Below are 6,614 nucleotides of genomic sequence, written 5' to 3' on the forward strand. Positions count from 1 at the left end.
GCAGACCAAAGAATAAAAACTTGTGAGCAGGTCAGTGTGGGGTTAAAAAGTCAGCCATTAGAAGAAGGTCAGAGGGGTCAAACTGTAGTCAAAACCTTGAAGTTTGCAGCTTAAAACTGAGAAGAAGGCACTCAGGAGTGCAGTGGTGAAGGCAGCAGCTGCTCTCACACACACAGGCTGGAAATGCATTACAGTCAATGGTGGGAAAAATGTCTGGGTCCTAGACAGATTTTTCCCACCATTGACTGCCTGTGTTTCATTTAGAGGTGCTTGTGCATCCACACGAGCTTGTGCATGATGGTTTTCCACATGGGAAATAAAATGTGCAGATGTGGGCTAATGAGGAGCTGTTTTTTGTTTTTTGTTTTTTTTGTTGGTTTGTTTATTTTGGGGTTTTTTGGAGGGGGGCCGGGGGGGGTCCCTTGTGAAGCATGAAGATAAGAGATGTGCTGTTATTTATCGTAGAACCATTGGTATGGGTCCCAGAGGCTAATAACTAGGGTTGTAACAATATTAGATTTTTACTGCATGATCATCATGGAGCCTCTGCCAAGGCCAATGGCCTGTTATACAATTTCAAATAAAGTTATTCCGATCCTTACTAAAATTTCACAGATTCTTCCTTTTTCATTGCTCTGTCTCAATGTTTCAAGAAATACAGCTGTGTAGTTTGACCTCAAAGCTTTCTGGAAGGCATGCTTTCTAAGATGATGTTAGTGTTTTAAAAAGTGTTTTCATCCAAATTGGATTTTCCCTAAATCTCATCAAGTTGTCTTGTTGCCTGAAGGGGTGTCCACAGAGGGAGACACTAGAGACTGATAACTTCGTCTTAAACTTATCTCAACACTGAGCTGAGTGATTTAGACAGCTACCAATGGGAGTGGGAAATACCGTAGAGAGTTACCTACCAGCAAGAGACCAGTGTCCTCGAGCAAACAACCGTCAGCTACAAACTCGGTTGGCAGGGAACCCTTTATGTGTGATTTCTTCTTCTGCATTGAATCTCAGTAGAGTCTGAGAAAGCTGAAAATGCATACGAGGACACAATGGTACTGAGTGTGCCGATCACAGTCACTGTGAGCTTCACCGATGCAATGTGTAGTTGTTACATAATAGGCTCGAGATAGATTCAGTGCTGAAGTATAAAGGTGCACATCAAGTTACATCATGAGTTATAGCTTACAGTTTTAGAGAGGTCTGCAATTATAGTCTACCTAAAGCACACCCAGCATAAATGATGATGTTAGACCCCAAACCCTCATTGAATACAGATACCTGCAATCTATTGATTCTTAAGAGATAAATAGTAAGTATAAAAAACAGACATAGCTTCCAAATCTGAAAAGTCAAGCTTACCTAAAACCTGTATTTTTTCATTGGCCTCCAGAGGGCAGTACTTGTGGATGCAGAAACACTTACAGTCCTATATAAGGCTATTGGAGAAGCAAGCCTCTGGCTGAACCCCTGTAAGCACTTTCCTGGTGAGTTTATGAGCTCAGTCAGTCATTTTGGGTCATATTGAATAAGGTGAGGTCAATTTTGGTCATTCCAAGTGTTAGAAAAGAGGATTATCCTGGATATCCTCCCGGCTGCTAATGTAATCAAGCCAATGAGCGTGCAGTTCCACAGTCAGATCCACCACCAACAAGATGGTAACGGTAAAATCCATCTCTTTGAGTCTTCAAAACAAGAATTTGAAACCAGAGGGTGACATCATGGTTGCTACATCATATATAGGTGCAAATAAAACCGTTGAGCACAGTTTTTCAGTACAGGTAGGGTTGGATGGGGATGTAAAAGCACCTAAATAGTACAACATAACATTTTACTACCTAATCCAACAGACTACCTGCTTCCACAGTTTGTACAAAGTATGAACTTTATGTGAGGCAATTACAAACCACTGGTCCAGTGCATAAGAAGTTGGCCTTTCTGTGTGTTAAAATTTCTGAAAAAAATAAAATGAGATAAATAAAAGAGCAAGATCCGGCCACTTTGAACCGAATAAGCAGTTAAGAAAAGGGATTGATGGACAAAGTTGCTTAGTTCAAATTCTAAAAAACATTCTCAGACCCAGAGATTCCCCCAAACCTTTGATTACTAAGTTACTAAGTACGTTTTAAAATATAAAAGACAAAAATCTTGTTTGGCGCAAAGCTGCTAAACATTAGCTGATATTTTCCAAAAGTAAGTGTGAATTATTCACCCGTTAGGAACAACATCTTGTCGTTGAGCGGTCACTGCTTCAGCGGGATAAAGAAGGATTCATCGTAATGTTGCAAGGCATGAAAAAAAAAAGTCTGCATAATTTTTCCCCGTGAAATTGGAAAATTGGTGCTATTATGTGACAGATTCAATCAATGGAGGATTTATGAATGGCTCCACACATGATTCATGTCAGCATATTGTTGCAGTGCCCTAACCCTTTGGCTTTTCACCCACTTCAAGCTGTCCCTGTTTCTTAAGAATTAGCTGGAGGGCTCTCTCTCTCCCCTCTGGTTTTTTGTTTTTTTTGTCTTACAGTTGCATCTGACTCAGCACACCTTTATTTTGACTCTTCTTTCCTTTCCTTTGTCCCTTACGCCTCTGGCCTAAACAAAGAGCAACTTTATTTCCGTCCATTTCTGCCTCGTTTTCTCTCCCCCATGCTTTGCATCTTCCCCCCTCCCCCACACTTTTCCCTTCCTTGACTGTGGACACAGTGTTCATGTGTGCATTTGGAGGGTGTAGGATTTTTTTTTTTTTTTGGGGGGGGGGGGCATATCCCATAATCACCAATCAGAAGGTTCCTGGGGGCAGTTGTCATAGAAACCTCGTGCACGGCTCTTGACGCTCCTCCCACCCCTTAACGCCGCCATCACACTGGCAGAATTGCATATCTCATAATGATAATAATATCATATCTGAGGCAAAAGGAAAAAAGAAAAGGAGGAGGGAGGGAGGGTACAGACCATAATAGTGTTCCTGTTCGGCTGGTCGCCATGGAGATAAGCAAAGAGGGTGGTGGTGGTGGTGGAGGGGAGGAGGGTAACAGGCGGGGTCAGATTACCATGTATGTCAAAATACATACCATACTACTTCTTGACCCCCCCACGCCATTCCCTCCGTTAGACACCATCTCTGCTCCACCCGTCCTGCTCCTCCGAAGCACCAGAAAGAAAAGTGGAAATGGATTTGATCAGCCCCAACATGTCAGCCATATGAGATAACACACACACCACTACAGAGAGGCTGACACATGGAGAAACAACGATGATGAGATTTGTAGGACGGGGCAGTCTGTGATGGTCTGGAGTTCACATCTTTTTATCTGCCATATTTCAGCCAATCGTGTGACGTAAAAAAGGAAGTTCACTGATAGAAAACTCATTGATCACTTTAATATATTACTGACAGATCTGTTAGACCTGTCTCATCACATATAAAGTGTGCAACTATGCATAGTATTTAGAAGTAATTACTGTGAGCCACAAACTCAGGGTTCAAACTGCCCTAAATCCTGTTTCAGGCTCTTTTTTCTGCTCTCAGATATGTATGATGTCATGGGGGTGCATATCCCTAATATGGTTGTATAGAACAAAAAGCTTTGACTGTGAGGGGCAACCAATCAAAAAAAGGTTGGCTTAAAAGGGAGTTTGGTATAAAATAGGATTATTTTGAACTATGAATCATGCAAAGCTGCTCCAGTTAAATCCAAGAATTAAAAGATAGAGCTAAAATATGGAGTGTAATAGATCCCCTGTGAATAAATTAGCTATTAACAGGAACATAGCTGTTGTAAGAGAGACATTGAAGAATCCTGAATTGAAATCTTTGAGAGAAATTTAACACAGCCAAGATTTTTGTAGAAGTATATCTTCTTTGGGACAAAGTCAGCAAACTTTCTGATAATTCTGTAGATGCAGTGTTTATGTCCCAGTCATCTGCGTCATGTTTCAACAGCATGTCCTCCTCCTGGGCCTTCCCAACATCCACATCCTGACTGGCTACCAGTGCTGTAAGTGAGAAGCTACACTGGAAACACTCACTCTCTCAATCCTCAATGACTACTCCCCTTAAAACTTTCTTCTCGATCAGGGATGTCAAACTCATTTTACATCGTGATCCCACTTTAATCTTAAGTGGGCCAGACCAGTGAAACTCTTCTTTCTGTCACTGTACAGAAGTTTAATTGCACATTTAATCCTGGAGAAATCTTAATAAAAGAAAAAGAAGCATAATTACTATGTCATTTTTCTACATGACAGAGAAATGCTCCTGTAGTAAATTAAAGAAATCTGTCAGCATTACTTTTTTAAATTGTAAGAAATAAATTACTAAAATTACTAAAAGTTCTGGTAGGTTATTGTTGCAACCTTCCTGTAATTCTAAAACTGATAGATAAACCTGATAGGTAGTGAAAAAAAAATGGAACTTTTGTGTCATATAATTGTTTATCTACTACTTTATTACTTTGGTGTAGTATCAATGGCCATGCAAGAGGTCTTTATCAGTAGGAAAAGGTGTAAAACTTATGAAAATACAGTTAAAAGTCCATTCCTGGGTCCTTCACATTTTCCAAAGCAGTCCAGCGGTCAGAGTCTTTGTCAGGCCCCCAGGCTTTATGTTTGATGCCCCTGATGTAGACTCATGTCTTAGATTCAGAATTTCTCTGTGCTGACTTACCAAACCATATCATATTGAGCACTGACCGTTCTTACAGACTGGATATGTTTGTGCCATTGTAAACAGGAAACAGAGGATTGGCTGCTTGTAGAAAATACAGAGGGACAGCAGTGGCAAAAATATAAAACCGGAGACTTTTTTGTCTGTGCTGATGATGAGGTGGAGTATTTGGCGGACTGAGACACAAAAAAGGAATGTAAGCTGGAGTCTATCCCAACTGATGTTGCAAGAAATAGGATACACCCCGGACAGACCATCACAGAGGTTATAACATTTCATCCTGAGGAGAACATGCACCAAATATTGTGACAGTGCATCCATCAATTGTTGAGACATCTCAGTTAGAAATGCAAATGTCAAACTGCTGTTGGCGCAAGAGAAAACACGAGAGGATGACCAAAGTAAGGACAGTCTGGGCGACCGACCAGCTGGCATTGCCTTTCGAATGGCTAGGCTACTAGCATGGCTAAGGGCCAGGTTGTGCTAGAAAAAGGGAAGGTTCAAATGCCATTTTGTCTGACCATGTTGGAAAAGAGGTGTTTACAGATGGTTCAAAATGCCACACTTCAAAGTGGAGTGATATGCCAGCTGTGTGGAAAACTCTTATTTTAGTTTTTTGCAGATATAGTGGTGCAAACATTAGCAAAAGAGCTTGAGAGCCTTTACCAAACTGGCAGATGGCATTGTAAAGTGAGCTAAGAGATGCCAGGTTCTTGAATGATTTCTCAGATTTATAAAGCTGTAAACTACAAAAAAGTCTGCAGAGCTCATCTTCAGGAATTTGTCACACAATTACACAAAGATGAAAATCTTCCAGTTCATCTCTCTGTTCCCACTTGTCCCTTCTTGTCACAGTCGGCCTGCTTCCAGTGGCGAAGGAGGGAACAATAGTGAGCAGGGCCGAGAGCCAAAATCCAGTTGTGACAAATAATTTTTGTGCAGTTTTGAGTTGATGCTGACCAAGAAAAACACCAACAACTCCTGTGTGATGTTACAGACAAGTGCCGTCACTTAATTGGTCTGACGGCCTGCTGCTGTATATATAAACAATATATTTCCCGAGCAGAAGGACAATGCAAATCTGCAAGAGTTTAGGCAGTAAACACAGCAAATCGCTGCACATAAACACAGTGCGTGCTCCACTGCTGCCTCAGTAATTTTCATTATGGTGGACAGGGAGTGTATTGTGCTGCTCAGATACTTTGCCAATGAAGTTTTTTGATGAATTCCCAGCTGCTGCTACTTCGCCTCACTGCCTTTGTGCTGCCTCCTCTCTCGGGTCTCACTCCCTTCTTGAGTCACCTGAAGATAGATGCCCCCTCCACCCTCACTTGCCCACCCACCACCGCCACCACCAGCAAATATGCAAAGTCTGTGCACGTCGGGCTGTGATGTCGACACGCGCCTGGAGGGGTTTGGCGGGATTGCACTGCTCACAAAAACAGGCCTAGGCCACAACATAATACCCCCTCCCCCCATCTGACAACACAGACATCCCATAATAAGCATTTGCCTGCCCCCCCACCCTCCTCGCCACCACCACTTCCTCCTCCTCCTCCTTTCTTCAGCGCTTGGCCTGCCAGTCCATAATAATCACATGGCTAATTCTCCTCCTCTCTCTCTCTCTCTTTCTCTCACTCTCAGCCCCTTCCTCCTCCCCCTCCACTAACACCATCATCACTTCCTGTCTTATAGCTTATAGGTTCCTCAAGTGCACAGTATATTATGTCTCTCTAAACGGCTGCCACCGCTGCTCAAAATACCCAGCCTTCCCATCTGTGACGTCTTTGTCGCACTTCGTCAGGCCGGGGTTCCTCTCGCTCTCTTCCTTTCTCCCCCACAGCCTCACGGAGCTGCAGATCATCACAAACAGATATGATAAACTGTGTATTTATTTGGTTCTAACCACAGAAGGAAAGTTCACCAAAATCAACAAAGGACTGGAAAAA

This window comes from Simochromis diagramma, unplaced genomic scaffold, assembly GCF_900408965.1.
Source record: "Simochromis diagramma unplaced genomic scaffold, fSimDia1.1 OVJJ01000307.1, whole genome shotgun sequence".
NCBI classification, from domain to species: Eukaryota; Metazoa; Chordata; class Actinopteri; order Cichliformes; family Cichlidae; genus Simochromis; species Simochromis diagramma.